At 41.7% G+C, this 16,992-nt stretch overlaps 1 long non-coding RNA gene across 1 annotated transcript in view; it reads left to right on the forward strand.

Moving 5' to 3' along the window:
• LOC147701356 (uncharacterized) overlaps nucleotides 1-13,364 on the forward strand; it is a 28,126-nt gene extending 14,762 nt beyond the window's left edge. Inside the window, exons 2-4 of the long non-coding RNA XR_015297174.1 lie at nucleotides 5,348-5,404; nucleotides 8,852-8,887; nucleotides 12,913-13,364. This is a non-coding gene — a long non-coding RNA (uncharacterized LOC147701356). The remainder of the gene's footprint in view (nucleotides 1-5,347; nucleotides 5,405-8,851; nucleotides 8,888-12,912) is intronic.
• Nucleotides 13,365-16,992: the final 3,628 nt, after the last annotated feature.

Consider the following 16,992-nt stretch of genomic DNA (forward strand, 5'->3'; position numbering starts at 1 on the left):
TCTTGTTGTGTAAACTACTACATAGGTTAGTTATTAGCTATGTGAAAGTCTATATTAGTTATTAATTAGTTAAGTGAGTATCTGTATGGGATAGTGAATGAATGTGTGTGTGGTTGGGTGGGAGGTGTTTGACTATCCAAAGATGTGTAAATAGTAGATTTAGTAGGTATATAAGGTTAAGACTATATGTGGTAACAGTTGTTTGGGTGAGTGAATCTCTGTATGGGTGTGGTGATGAGTAAATATATTTCTCAATGATACATGTCCTCGAAACTAGAAATATAAAAAGCAGTGTATGTGACAGTTGTTTTATATAAATAACTATACATAAGACTCAGTGATTGTATGAGTGACGTATGGATAACTGTATATTTGTAATAGTGATTTTATAACATACTAAGTATGAGTTACTATCTATATCAATAAATAAAGTGGTGTTTGTGTAAGTGTGTGCTGGTGTGTAATGTTGATGTAGGTGTATAAGTATATTTAATAGTGTTCTATTGATCTATATTAGCATGTATGAGTGAAACTATAGGTAAGTGTTTAGATGTGTGTGTAGATGTAGGAATCACTGAGTGGGTTTTTAGAAACTTGTATGGGTGTGTCAGTAGTTTCAAATATGGTACTCCATATTTTATAAAGAGTGTTGAAAGGTTATACTAGTGTATGATAAGATGTATCAGATTGTCACGTGGATGATGTCAACGGTGATGTCATCAGTGATGTCATTTGGGAAGTCATCAGTGATGTTATCAGTGGATTGCGGGCGCGCAAGTTACAGTTAGTTATAGCTAGAACAACTAACTATAACCGGGGAATTTCAATGGTTTTATACAAGTGAAATGTCCAACTAACTATAACACCCCTAAAACCTATGTTTTTTTCAGTGAATTTCTAATGTTTTTTAAATGCTAATTCCTAACTATAACATGTCTGAAACCTATGATTTGTTCAGTGAATTTTAAAGGTTTTTTAATGCTAATTCCTGACTATAACATGTATGAAACCTATGGTTTTTTTCGTGAATTTAAAGGATTGGTAAATGACAATTTTTAAATGTATTAATTCTTATATATGTTTTTTATGCTGATTTACTACATTTTTTTAACTATTTATTTTTAGATATTTTAGTTTTTTAAATTACATTATAGTTATTATACATTTCATTACAAAATATACTTTCTCAGAATGAATTACTTTAGTTTAAATACTTTGCAAATAGGCAATAGACGTTTAAGTACAGTAGTTTCAGTTGTTGTAAAGCGCAAAACAATTTCAGACACAATGAAAAATTGAGCTAAATGTGAATTTCTAGTTAAATGCAATGAGTTACTTTTTGGATTACTTTTCTAACCACAAGACTAGATCCTAAATTCAGTCCTGGGATATCTCCTGTAAACAGTTGAGTAAAAACGTTATGGTTACAGTAGTGATTTTTAAGGAATATTATTGTATTTTAAAAGTTGACACTTAGAAACTTTTTCACATAGAACCACCAATTTTATCCTATGGGAGGAAATTCACTTATCAGGTAAGTAATGTTAAAGTTACTTTTTCTTACTCAGTGGTGTATCCTGGATCCAGCATGGGTGCATCTCCTGTAAACAGTTGAAAGAATGTGTTTAAGTCATACAGGCAATATTTTTAGTTTGTGAAAATAGACAGAAACTTTTCTGGTGAAAATCACACAATGGATTCCTATGGAAAGAAATACAAGTTACTGGTAAGTACGCTTAGAATTACTTTTCAGGGTCAGTGCTGGGCTAAAAATGCAGCACTGAGTTCTCTCCTGATAACAGGTGAGTAAATCGGAAATCGTAGTTCGTCTGATTTTAGAGAAATATTTCTACAGTGGTGAAAGAAGGGGGCGGGGCCTGCAGTGACATGTATGCAAACACGCCCTGTGGCACGTTTTAAGTTGGGGAATTAATTCCTCTTCAATGTTGCGCTCCCCTGGGGACCAACTAGCCCACCAGGTACCTCCAGTATGCGCCAAGGAGCTGCACTGCAGAGAGGTATTCAGAGGCCATGCCCGCTCTAAGTTGGGGAATTAATTCTTCTTCAATCTAGAGGCCCCTGGGTGCCAAGTAGCCCACCAGTTACCTCCACTAAGCACCAAGGAGCTTTGTTGCAGAGTGTTGTAAAAAGTTGCGTGACCTCTGAACACATCTCTGCAACGCAGCTCTCTGGCGCATACTGGAGGGACCTGGTGGGCTAGTTGGCCCCCAGGGGACCTCTGGATTGAAGAGGAATTAATTCCCCAACTTAAATCATGCCACAGGGCGTGTTTGCACACATATCACCGCAGGCCCGCCCCCTACCTTCACTAATGTGCAAATGCATCCCTTGGCGCATTTTAAGTTGGGGGATTAATTCCCCTTAAATCCTGAGGTCCCCTGGTGGCCAATTAGCCCACCAGGTACCTCCAGTAAGCGCCAAAGAGCTGTGTTGCAGAGAGGTGTAAAAAGGGCCGTGGTCTCAGAACACCTATCTGCAACACAGCCCCCTGGTGCATGTTGGAGGTTCCTGGTGGGCTAGCTGACCCCCAGGGACCCCCAGTATTCTAGGGGAGGTAATTCCTCCTCTGCAAACGCATCAGGGTGCGTGTTTGCAGAGTGGTACAATGAGGGGGCGGGCCTAGGGACGCTCATGTCTTTTTAAAAATAGAAAATTGCCGGCCCTAAGCAGGCTTAGGGGGTCAGGGTATGTCTACCCTGCCTTGTGTTCACAAGTTGCACACATATTTCAATGACTTCCTCAGCCTCGCTTCTACCAAGGCACAAAATGGCTGCCAACAGTTCCTGGTTTTGAATGTTTACAACCGCCTGACATCCAATTAAAATTGAGCATGTGATCGGGACGGTGCGCTTATCCTACGAGGCCTATCCTCACTCAATCCACGGATCCCCCGCGCCCATAGATATATAAATGACTTTAACCGTAATTTTCAAAGAAACTACTGAACAGATTAACACCAGATATGTCAAAGGCACAAGTCGGAACTGAGGGCTACCTCTCTGCCAAATTTGGTGTAATTCCGTTCAGCTGTTCGAGCTGTAGCCGTGGCTAAAGGTCCTATGGGAAATTGCATGGGGAAAACAGGTTTTGGGACCCCCCTTTTTTCTCGGCCCCTGTTTCACTAATCACCCCTAACCATTCAGGGAAGGAGCAGAACTGAGCTCGCCACAAGTTTGGAAAATTTCAAGAAGATTTTTCAATTGAAGCAAACGTTTTTGCAAATAGAATGTTGCGGATTTCCTATGGATAATAGGTCCTAACACTTACTATCTACTGGCAACCGCCAGTAGATAATATATCTATATCTATCTATCTCTCTATATATATTTATACATATATATATATATATCCACCACGACTTTCTCTGCTTAGGGAAGCCTCACCTCAGCAGGGCGACCTCGACATTCGGTGACGGAGCACCCCATGAACATTCCAACAAAAACTCCTTTGTTTATACATAAAGAAGAATGATGCACACCAGGACCTTTCAAGGAATCAGCCACTTTATTTATAAAATGGAATGGCAACTCATTTTAGATCTTTCAGTCTTGACACATTTAGCTTGGTTCAAATTATTTTTCAGAGGTGAACCATCATATCCTGTTGCAGCATTGCATTTTGGTTTTTATAAACTCGCCGACTAATAGGTTTCAATGTAGTCCTTCAATACTGCTGTTCCCATAATGCACCTTGGAAGAAATATCACTGTATTACTAATTGCAACTTTGCAATTCGATTTCCCCTCATACTACATTATTACAGGTACACTTTCATTGCATTTTACTGTCAAAGTGCTATTGTTTCCGCTCATCAATATGCAAAGTCGTTAAGCATAGGATTAGCAGAGTGCCATCCACCCTGAGATAGAAAGGGAAAAAGCCATTTGGCATTTCTACAGAAAATGTTTTAAGCATAGGACCAGCACAGTGCCATCCATGCCCCGGCTGTAAAATGACAAAAAACACTTACCACTCCAGGGACAGTATTACAGTTTTTAATTGTTAAAATACCAACCAAGCTAAACTGAAAGGAGTAAAAGCAACCCCTGACACAGTAATTTGCTCTCATTAGAGCTATTCAGAGAGGCATAGCTTTCTCCAGACACAAGGGAGCACCCAGTTTAAAGGGTATTGTTTGAACTTAAACTGGATGCTCCCTTGTGTCTAGACAAAGCTATACCTCTCTGACGAGCTCTAATGAGAGCGAAATAAATGGCTTTTGTCATTTTACAGCAGAGCAGAGACAGCATTATGCTAGTCATACGCTTAAATGTCTTTGCTATAGAAATGGCAAAAGAATGGCAGAGTTCTGTGTATGTTCTTTTGACCAATGTCTTGCTACAGGGTAATTCACATCACAATTCTTCATCACCCTGAAATGCTTCAATATTCTCTTCTTTACTGGAAACATGGTACTGCACACATTTTAGTAGCCACATGGGTATACCAAGACATACACACGCAAGTCATTGCTGTATGGAATAAAATTCTTGATGTTGACTGTCTTACCAGTGGGTAACTAGTATGTTTTCATGCTTTTACTACCCTTGCAAGCGTTGCAATTTCCACATTTGTAGGAACCCTGTTCCTCTCCTTCCTGCCTTGTGTGCCTGTGTAGCTTTGCCCCAAAATGTCTCCAATGGATTTCGAGTTGCAATAAGTTGCAGGGGGATGGAGGGACTCTTTGCCTACTATCACTGGGTCTGACATTCCCAAATGTCAGTGTCTTGTGATCATGGATTTGGTTTTCTTTGACTCACTGCTGTAAGTGGTGATGAGTCTTACTTTATTAGGATCTTCTTTGTGTCTCCTCTTCTTAGTAAGGAGACTGTCCCTGGTCAGACTGCTGGCTTTCTCCCTTACAGTTTTAGGGACCTTGTAAGGGTAGCCCCTGTCCCTGAATCTGTTGGTCCATTTTTTCTGTATAGTATATTATGGATTAGGTAATGGGGTTTCGGAGGGTAGAGGACGGTGAGGGTGTTTTTAGTGTTAGGTCAAAGCAAGCTCAGCCCTGAATTATTGTTTTGCAAGAAATAATTATGTACTTCTCTCTTCAGATCCCATTTCCAAAACACTTCCAAAATATACAAACCAGTACATTTGCCATTCTGAGCCTATAATCAAATGCATCTCCGGTTATATTTGTTTGTACAGCGCTCTGGCTTTTGCTGACATAGCTAAGTCCGTGCTGTGCAAATGCAACACATATTGAAATAAATTACAAAATCAATACTTAACTTTTGAAAACATATGTGTTGCCATTCAGTTCAATGTCATCAAAATATACCTTTTGTATCACTCTTCACTCTTGTATCTTCCTTTTTCAGGGCCTTTGATTACCAAAATGTTTAAAAGCATGAATCTACTTACAATGATGGCAGTAGGTGAGTACCACAAGCAAAGCATTGATAAAACTGAGATATTCCTGTCTATTTCACACCAAGCTAATAGTATTAGATTATGAACGTCTCAAATGCCTGACAAATCAAACTCATCACCCAGGTACATGTTTAGATTAATGTGTTTGCATAAAGTAGGGGTAACCTAGAATCTATGAAAAATAAGTGATAGTAGATCCTTCCTGATAACTCAAATTATATTGATACATTCCTAAAGGAAAGTACTTTTGGATTTGATGTAAATTAGCTGGTTTCTTCTTCACACGTTTAGTATTTTGATTGTCCATCTTCTGCATTTAAGGGATTAGAATCTACTTATGCATTTGGTTAAATGTATGTAGAGTTAAGAGTATAGATGAGTGCAATGCCAATCCGCGCACTAAATGGACCACAACTAACTTAGGTCCACTTACGTCATCATTTTTGGTAGGCCAGAATCAAAGCAGTTCTCATTTAAGTTGTGGGTGAGTTTTTGTGCAAAGGTGTTTGTGCATGCATACTAAATATTCAGCAACAAATGATAGAAGAAATATCTAATGATCGGACAAAATAACTAAATGTGAAATGTAGACTAAAGGTGAAAAAATTAGAGGGAACGTGACAATTGAAACAAAAGAATGAATAAACTGAAGCACCAATGTCAACACTGAAGATTCATTTAAAACATAGATCTCAAATATGAATACATTTTTTTCATTAAGAAAACTCCAAATCCAAGTTCACTTCACAAGTAACAGCAACTGGAGGAATGTTTCCAAAGACTTATATCTTTAAACGTGATACAATGTCTTCTGATGTTTCTTAAAGGATGATTACTTTCTAGGGAAATCTGTCATTGACATACTAGACTGGAATCATGTGCCCCACCTTTGGCACAAACACCATAAAAGAACTGCAGGTATTTTCCAGGACATGGATCTTTTAGCTCATTGTGACTTGAACCTGGGCTGAACCTCACTGCCAAGGCTCAAAAATGTTAAAACCAGTTAGGTAATACATGTCTTCCCATGCAGTTTGATCTGGACTATTCTTCTTGGAGCAGAAACCTGTCTGATGTGTATGTCATTGGTCTCTGTCTGTAGTGGCATGATGAGCAAAAAGACAATGGACTGGAATGTAACCCAAATAATTAAAAAGTCATCAGATTAATACAAATATTCTATCCACATTTTAGTTTTTCTAAGTGAAAACCCCTAAGTATTTGGGTTACAACTCACGTTTGAGAGCCATCATAAGAACTTGGAGTATTAGTTGTGGGAAGTAAGAACCCACTTCAAATAATAATAACAAGTCTGGTCTGGGTGAGCCAAAAGTCCCTCAATAAACCTGTACTTAACCCCAAGGCAGCTTGAAACAAAAACAGTTAGGTTTAACTTAAAGAAACAGTGTAAAACATTAATGCAGCACTCAAACAGTAATAAAGTGAAAACGCAACACAAGTGAAAATGTAAAGCAATATAGTAAAATAGAGAAAATGTAATAAATGAAATGCCACCAAAACAGCAACGATACAATCGGAAGAATCAGAGATATGATTTTTTACATTTTGAATTGAAAAATAGTGCCAAAAAGAACAAAGGGCCTACCGGGTTATCTGGCTGTGCATGACCAGTCAAAGTCAAGAGCTAAGGCTAACTGTGAAGGAGCTTGGGTCAGATAGAAGGTCCAAGTTGGATCCTGTCTCAGAGTTACCTTCAAATGTAGAAGAAATTCTAAGAAGGCAAACACTTCTGTGGGGCAAGGCATTGACTGGATCCAAAGACACTGTCAACGGTGATTAGGAGCCGCTGGACAATTTCTTAGTGAAGCCATTGAAGGGAAAAAAGCTCAGTGAGAGAAAAGTCAAGATTTAACGCTGAGGAGGCTATCTTCGATGGGGTACAGCGTGATGGTGGGCCTGGTGGAAATTTCTACCTTGAAAATTAGATGTTTTTCTGGATCTCAGACTTCCTCAGGCAAGGGAACAATGCAGGTTGTAGATTACAAGGGCTCCACAAGGCTGCATACTGTGTTCAGGAGGTTCGGCTAAACAGGAATTGCTACTGTGCATAACACCACAACAGCATTTGCATTGATGTCAATCCCACCGCGATGCACCCTCAGTGAGTGGCTTGCTATTAGACCTCAGTCCCACTACAGTTCTCAGAGAAGAAGTTTGCAGAAAACGTTTTAAAGCCCCAAGAGGTTAGACAGGAGGAGTACACTCTAACACTAATCCAAGGGTCCAAGACCAGAGGGGCACCACATGGGTTTCAGGACTCACTCTAGCAGAGGCCATCAGTAGAGTACATGGGACGTCCAGTTGGGATGGTCAGTTGGGCAGTTGCAAGAAGACACCTTTGAATGCTTCTTGTATCTCCATAGCTCAGACACATGACCATGTGGAGGCACTTCTGGGGTCCTGAATTTCCTTCAACTAGAGTGGGATCTTCCTGTGGCATTTGACATTGTGTCACGTACATTGCACCTTTAGTAGTTGCATTTCTTCGGGGTGCGAGGACTAGTGCTAGATTGAATTACACTCCTCATCTGATTAAAAATGTGTTTTGGTGGGAAAACCTGAGGGTTCTTCTTCGAGTCCAACTCTTTATAATGTCTAATGTGCTCCCGTTGCAACTTTGGTGGAACGCTGTGGTGCCTATGTGATCTTGTACACTGAACAACTCAGCTTATTTTTCCCAGGCGGGGTTGATATGGACTGCAGCCACTTAATTCTTGTATTTCTGCTGTCTTCAGATAGCTGCACTTGAATACCCTTATGTGCAACATGGACAATATGGAGGTCCTCTTATTCGAGACATTTCATTCAGGATGGTGGTCTAGCTGTTGAGTAAATAGAGCTTCTTCTCCATCTTCTCCATCTGTGGTAATTAAAAACCATGGGGTAATATATGATAATCAATAATATTTTCAAACAAAGGTGTCCACAGTGGTTGGAAACTGTTTTGGTCTGCCATGCTCTTTGAATACATTTTGAATTCAAGTAACGAGGGACATACAGTCCCTCATTACTTCTAGGCTGGACCCTGCCAAAACTCTTTTCCTGGGTCTCCCTGATTTCTTCATTGAAGGACTCCGGATCTGCGCTGCTAAAGACTTCTCATTTTCTTTATGAACTTTTTCAAACCAGCAGCATCCCTGTTTTACTGATGGTGAAACAGAAAAACAAAGTACACAAACAAATCTGTGCTGCAAATTGGTGGATTGGGTTTGAGATTATTAAACAGATGTTGTTTTTTGTGTGTAAATTATGTGCCAGGTTTACCTGTTCTACATGTATTATTCCTTTTAAAGATGTTCATTAACTATGAAACATTTAATGTGCTTGCATACAATGTAGTGAGAGAGAATCTGTAAATTATGCCATCAAAGCAACTGCACAAGAGTGTTAACACTGATTATGCTCATATTTCAATATTTTTTTCTTCTCAGTGTTGGCTGCAGCGCTTTCAATTGGACACTGTGATGGTAAGAAGATAAGCATTTAATGTGTTTCTAAATTGATAAATCTATGTATTTCATATAAATGTGTGCTTCTATTCTGCAAGCCAACCCCTGCCCTGCTAGGTGTGTTTTAAGTATTTGTCTACTACAACCAAGGATTCCCCTACTGTACTCATGTTTCGCAGTGGTCCTACTGGAGCCACTATCCTCTAGAGAACCCACAGAACATCTGGGTGAGACTTGTAATTAATTGCGCAGATAAGACAGACAGACATCAAGACTTATAGCTTGATCGTCATGTCGCCGCCCTGCTCCCGCACCACCAAACCTGTGTGCGCACCGCCTGCCACATTACAACTATTTTTGTCACTGGCAGGTGGCTCTTTGGAGGTCCCACTGCAGTGACTATGTAATAGGCATTGCAATAGGAATGTCAAAGTCAGGACCTGCACAGCATGGACTGGGGCAGTCCATGCTGTGCATGTACTGGGGGTGTTTACACACAGAGGGGCACATCACGTGTCTCCCTGAATGCCCCCCCATGGCCATGCAACAACATAAGGCCCTATTGGGCCCCCCTTTGTTTCCTCTACACCACGTTTTCATGGAGTAGGAACCGCCATGAAAACAGTGGCAGAGAGAAATCGCATATTATGTGTGGCGGGACGCAGCAGTTCCGCCAAGCATATTGCCGCCTCAAGACTGCCACGCCACCATTTGGGATCTCTTATCCATGGCGGCTGTAGTTGTACAATTGCGGCCTGACCGCTCTAGTTGGAATAGAGTGGCTGGAAGATTGCCACCGTGAGTCTGGCAGTCCATGAACCGCCAGGCACATAATCAGGCCCATAAACGTTTTCATGTAGCATAGCATAAACCACAGCTTAGAGGTCTCCAAGCTCGTCAGTGCTTAATTTGTGCCGGTGCTTGCCGGTGCTTAGCACCAGCACTTAATTTTTAGGGCCGGGTCTACATTACAGTGAAGTCACGCAAGCACCGCATGTGCCAGTAATTGATAATTGGAAAACAAGAATAGGGTTGGCTCTGATCAGTAAGGCTGAGCCTATATATCAAATAACAAAAAGAGTGCCAATACTGATAACAGGTATTCAATGAAATAACTTGTCATCCACATCAAGAAAAATAATTCAAGATAGGGTATTGCTACTTAGTCGCAATTTTATTTTATAGAAATTTCAACAATTATTACAACATTTATCTGTTCATAAAGAAGAAGCATTAGGAAAATTAGAACAATTAAGGACACATCAAACTACATTCAATAGAAACTTCATACATCCCGAAACCTCAATCATGTCACAGTCAAAAAGCATTCACCACATTCATACCGAGATCAAACATACCACATACTGCTGCTACAATAAAAGGAAATACAAACTGGGTCTGCACAAATTATATGAACATTTTTTGTACAATTCTTTGAGACTAATACATTCCAATAGATTTATGAATTTTACACCATTCATTGAGGCCCTATGGGCCTTGAGGCCCATAGGAATCAATGGCAATTACCGAATCGGTAAATACCGATTCGGTAATTTTACCGATTTGTCAAGGGAGACAGGGTGTCACTTTGACACCCTGTTGCACCCCTGATTTTGGCTTGTGTGCAATGTGACACACATACATGCCCTTAGGGCATGTATGTGTGTCACATGGCACAGGTGTGCATGCACAGATGTGCATGTACACAGAAATTCGTTATTTACCATGCCATTGTATTTCATGGTAAATAACGAATTTCTAAGGGCCTGTGGCACTGTTTCCAGTGCCACCTACATCCCAAATTACCGATTCTGTACATTTACCGAATCGGTACTTTACCGATTCGGTAAAATTACCGATTCGGTAAATATACAGAATCGGTAATTTTCAGGCCCCCTACATCTGGAATTACGAATACCAGTCGGTAACGGCCGAAATCGGCCGTTACCGACCGGTATTTGGCCACCTACATATGGCCCAGAGTGTTTAAATGTGTTTATTGCTTGCACTACCATACATTACCACCAAGAGTATGAAATGGCGCAAGTCACAAATGCTTAGTGATCCTCACAGTGTTTTAGTTTAGTGCTCCAAGTGCTTATTTTGCATTATTTGGCCCCTGTTCTTTTCTGGTTTTTTCCTTGGCATTTTTGTGCTCTGTAAAATAAAGATAACGTCCGGTGGTGAATAGTCCTTGACATACAACTGAGTATTGTTTTTTTCTTCACAGGCATTGCTTTGCGATTCCTTATTTATAGTCGCAATTCTAGGTAATGGCTCTTTTTGTGATTACCAAAAATTGGGACTAGAAATCCTTTAATACTTCTCGAAAGGCAATTTTGCATTCTCAAGTGGACGAAATGAATGATTCGCACCATATGCGAATGCAAAATTGTTTGATGGATGTGGGCCCTGGGTTATTACTCTCGTGGGAGCTAACCGGCTGAGTTTCAACTAGAGTCAGATATATGTCCTTAGTGTATTCTCCGAAGATGGCATAGCTGTACATGAACTAATAAAAGAGATATTCAAGGCGAAGCTATGATATACTCACCCCAACTGGATGGAGGTCAGCAGACCCACTGCCAGGGTATGGAACTCTGAGACAATCTAAGATAACAATCTATTAACAAAATGACATTCTGTGCTCAATCTTACACACTGACTGTAATCGACACATTTAAGATATCACAATAACCATAAGACATATGTATCTAAGAGGCTGCTGGGTTTCTTAGTGCAGATTTCAAAGTCATTTCAAGGGCTGGTAGTAACCATGTTTGCTCTGCATTATAGCTTCCAATCTGCTTTCTTTTTGTTCCCCGATAGGACTGTATCCACATGATCAGATAATCTACATCAAAAGTAACATCAGATACAATAGAAGGCTCATCAATATCTGTGAGCACTTACGCCCATTGCAAGATCATATTAAATTGACCACGAAGACTATTTGTCAGGCCACCTATTGCATATAAACTCAATCTGTTTTGAAATGTATCCCTGCCCCAGTTTATCAAATGCAGCATGCTCAGATCAAGGTAAGGTACGTCATGGAGGGCTGTCAGGATAGGGGGGATGGCAAAGTAAAGACTGTGGGCCGTATTATCAAGAACGTCGGTAACAATATTGTGGCTTTAGGGGCAGGAAACTGCCGCTAAAGCAGCGATATGGAGCTTGATAATATGGCCTTGTGAATTTTCATAGAAGCCCAGGTTCTGGTGTGAAGGACATCAAACCTGGGCTTCTATGGGAATTCACAAGGGCATATTATCAAGTGCCTTATCGCCACTTTAGCGGCAGTTTCCTGCTGCCAAAGCAGCGATAATGTTATTGCCGTTCTTGATAATATCGCCCCGTATTTACTTACACACGTGATGTGGTAATATATGCAAACACTGGAATGTACACATATTGTTTGCATGCATTACCACATTAAAGCCCAACTTATTGGCCTTGCCCGCATTTCATTTTTGTAGCATCCGTATGCAGGTATGCGGGTAGATTTCTCTGTGCTTCCTCCGAAGTTCATAAAGAAGGCTTGGAAGCCAATGGCACCTGGTATACATGTCTGTCCTACTGGCTTTAGGAAGGGGGGCTGTTTTTCAAATTCTGAAGCTAGGATATAAACCAGAACGCTACATTCTAAAGAACCCTTAGGCCAAAGGGAGTGCAGGGGCAGAAGTTATTTCGTACCCAACAATGCAGCACTGTAGCTGTGCTAATGTTTCTGGCAGGTATTGTCTTCTTGTTGGATACTTTCATTTCACATGCCCAGGCCTGCACAAAACATCTTTGTGATTCCCTGCATGTCTGCTTCAGATAATGTAAGATTGGGCTGCAGATACCTCACAGTACATACATGAAAATGTGTGGTATTTTTAAAAGTTAGAGGTTTAAATGTTAGACTGCTGAGTCGCATTTTGTATATGGTCAAAGTGTGTAGTATTTTTAAAGATACTGGTTCCAATGTTAGGCTGCTGTGTCGCATTTCATATATGGTCAATAATAATCCTGTAACTCTCCGCATACTGTCATTGCAGAAAAGTGCACAGAAAACATGGAGTACAAAACCTGCGGCGGGTGTCAGAAATCCTGCAAGGACGTGGCCAACAAGGGGAGTGCCATGATGTGCCTAGCAGTGTGTGTTGAAGGATGCTTCTGCAAAGAAGGATATGTCCAGAATTCTGGTCAATGTGTACCTGAGAGTACATGTCCTTGAGCCACCAATGCTCACTATTCTAAATGTGTCTCTCAATGTCCGCTCACCTGTGAGAATTATAAAGCTGCAGTAGCATGCACAACACAATGTGTTGCAGCAGGATGCACATGCAACAAAGGCTATGTTAGGTCTGGAGAATCTGGTAAATGTGTGCTTCCTAAAGACTGCCCTCTTTCAGCCTAAGCCTAGACTTGGAGCTCAATGGATCCTTCCAATCTGGTGTGAAAAGTGTATTTTAGTGCAATTGCAATAAATCGTTGTTATTACAAAATGAAACTGTTTCTGTTATATGTACTAATTAAAATCTAGTGTGATATTCCTCTGTATTAAAGAAGTTCGTAATAAGAAAAATATTAAATCCGGTTAGTATGCATAGACGTACAATGAAGAAACTCAAAGTAGTGCTACTAGTTGGAATGATAAGCCACCTTCCTCTTTGTCCCTGGCAAGGCCAGCAGATCTAAGTAGACTGACATACAGCATATTCTGGCCCAGGCCACCTACTTATGATTCCTTCTTAGGAACCAATGTATCCAAAAGATGAACAGTGGCTTAAGTAGATGTCCTAATCCCACAGATGAGAAGTTTGGGAACTAGACGTTTTTAACATGAGTAAGGTTTAGGAACTGACGTTCTATCGTCCATATTCGATTATGTTGTTAGATCACAGCCATTATTAATCAATTTCCCTTTCCTGTTTTTTAAACTCAGTATAACCTTTTTAATAGGTGCTCTCAGCCACATGCATCAAAGGAAATTGCATTCGCAAACGGTGCGAATCGCAAAATTCGTCCGTTTGCGAATGTAATTCCTATTTTTGGGATGCATTAACATTTTAGCACTTGTCGCAATTTAAGAAATCGCAAAATTGCAATTTCTTAAATTACGATTGCATTTAAGGAATCTCAAATTGAGATTCCTTAAATGAAATGCATCAAACTTCAAAAATTTGCGAATTCGCAAATAAGGGGAGCAAATTACCATGAAGTTGACCTTCATGGTTATTTGCGAAAACTTTGAAAAATGCACTAAACTGCATTTTTCAAAGTTCCTTTTTACACACACACATGCCCTTGGGGCATGTGAATGTGCAAAATGTACCCCTAAGCAGATTTCAGGGGTGCAACAGGGTGTCCTTTGGACACCCCTGCACCCTTGAAATTGCATTCTTAATTTGCAAATTTTTAATGGTGAATTGCAAATTAAGAATGTCTTTCAATTCATTCCTATGGACCTCTAGGCCCATATGAATGGATGGGGAAGTATTCCTTAATTGTGATTCTCATTTAGAGAATCACAATTACGGAATTTTAAGAAATCGCTATTTTTATAGCGAATTCTTGATGCATTGCAGTTTGCAGTTCCTAAATTGCGATTCCTTATTTTTCGCAATTAAGGAATCGCAAAATACAATATTGATGCATGAGCCTGTAAATGCTCTTTTTAGGTCTCGCCTTCGCAGCGCGCATGCGCTGCGAAGACAAAAAGACCTTTTCCGATCGGTTTGGCTTTTCAGCCAAGCACATGCATGCGTTCCATTGCCTTCAATGGCAACGCGTGCACATCAGGAGATTCACATGCGGGAGCGCTCCCCACAAGATGGTAGTAATTAACGCTCCCGCAAGTGAATCGCGGAGTCTATCACCCCCCCCTCCTGCCGCGCGAGCGCTTGTACCAAGGATATGGTCACCTGAGAACTGGCACAGTATACACAGTTTGTTTTCTATGGCTGTAAATACATTTTCACTATTTCGTGAAAGTCCGGACGCACCAATAGCCTCATCTCATCAAAGACTGATTTCCATGTCAGAATGGTGTGCGCGTTCGAGCCGCAGCAATCAGAACCCACACTTTGGTCAATAACGAGAAGAAAGGCTGCCTATGTGTTGCGCACAATAAGTAATACAAATCTTATCTATATATTTCATTGGAAATTCTAACCCAAGATGGATGGTGCCACTAAGCTTATACTAATATTGTCTGGAATATGAATTTTGCCCGCGCAATACCCAACTGAGGTCATAAGCTAAAAGGAAAGCTGATGTTTCAAGATGTGTTTAGTGTAATCAGTGAACGCCTGCAAGCGACTTGGTAGCTGGGTTTCCCGCACATGTGTAGAGAGAGTTAGCCCCCATTGGGTGTTGAAGCTACAGCTGGGAGACACTGCTTGTCTGTCATGGCTGGCCAGGGGTGCTCGGGCCCCAGTATCCTGGAATACTTTAGGGGAGAGGATGGCTACCGTCGTTGATACTGGCCGAAGCGAGACCGGGAATATGTCTAAACTGCAGCCTTCAGGTAAACTGAATAATCCTTAAATATGGTAACTGAGCAAATGGAATTTTGGTCGCATTAGCGCGCAGGCAAGAAGCATCTAAATTCACGCTCTGAATAAAAGGCGTTTAAAATGTGGCAAAAAATTCAAGTTTAACGCCTGCCGTGGCTTGGTCGATTATCGTTGCATGACACACACGCCCTCTCTGTCCCGGCGAGATGGTTTGAATGGAGTGCTCTTGCACCATACACCCTCAGCCAGGCAGGGCCTCACCTTCCTGGGACAGACAGCGTTGCCCGACCGGGACAGGTGGCTCGAGCGACAAATCAGCGGAGTGTGCGAGAGGTGCAGGAAGTCGCAGCGCCGCTTCCATTGGCGGACCAGTTTTGTTTCTGGGCGTGGCACATGACTTGCTCGGCTGGCTCCCGGGTGATTGCGGATGTCCCCGGTGCGTTGAATTCTGCAGCGGGCTGTCCAGCTGCCTCCCTAGAACGCCAGCTCACGCCGTGGCTTCTGCGCCCCTCTCAGCACGTCCACACTGCGGCACTGCCCGGGAGCTCGCACAGGTGGGTGATGTGGATGATGGGACCAGATGCGTAACTTGGTCCCCACCTGGACCAAATTTGGAGCGTTGGACTCTCATTTAATGCTTCTGGTACATGTGGGTGCTTTGGCACATCATTAGTGATGTAATGTCACGGTACCCCTAACGTAAAGTTCTGCATTTGAGTACCTTGTGTGTAAGTTATAACTAAGCATGGGCGAAATTTGCAAAAAAATCCACAAATTCACGAATTTTCCAGTGAAACTGTGGATTGTTTTGCGATTTGCCCTGGAGTACTTTCTACTGGCTAATCCAGTAAGTGCTCCCTCATTGGATAAATGTATAGTGCCTTTACTACACTGCAGCTGCGTTAAGGGCCAGAAGATGGGTCTCCAATGACCATGTGTGCCTGTAACACAGGCACAGGCACACATGGTCACTGGAGACACATCTTCTGGCCCTTTACGCAGCTACAGTGTAGTAAAAGCATTATGGGGCAGATTTACAAACCGCTTGCGCCTCTTTTGCGCCGCAGTTGCGTCACTTTTGTGACACAGCGGCAGCACAAAAGATGCGTCATGGTGCTGGGTATTAACAACGTAACGCATCTGAGAGATGGTTCACGTTGTAAAGCCCTGCGCCATCAGGAGGCATTCCGGCGCTGGGGAGGGCGTTCCTGCGCATGAACGCCTCCTAAAAGCTGCTGAGTGAAATCTACAAGATTTCACTCAGTCACTTTTAGGCCAAAGCTGTGTCAAAACCCTGTGCCTGCTTGAAGCAGGCGCAAGGCTTGACGCAGCATTGGGGAGATAGGGCCCCCCAGAGGATTAGCTCCAGCAATGCGCTGCTTTTACGGCACAGATGCATGACGCATCAGTGCCGTATTTTCCACATGGTGCGCCGCATTGTAAATGCGGTACAAAAAGGGGGTGGTGATGGACGGTGGCAGAGTGGGCTAAAGAACGGTGATGGATTAAACCCAGATCTTTTGACTGGGGGTGAGTGTTTGATTGATTCAGATGCTCCGTCCCTCACCAACCTCTTTTGTACCGCTTTTGGCAGCCATAAGTGTGGCAGGGTATGGT

This window comes from Lissotriton vulgaris, chromosome 7, assembly GCF_964263255.1.
Source record: "Lissotriton vulgaris chromosome 7, aLisVul1.2, whole genome shotgun sequence".
In the NCBI taxonomy this organism is placed as follows: domain Eukaryota; kingdom Metazoa; phylum Chordata; class Amphibia; order Caudata; family Salamandridae; genus Lissotriton; species Lissotriton vulgaris.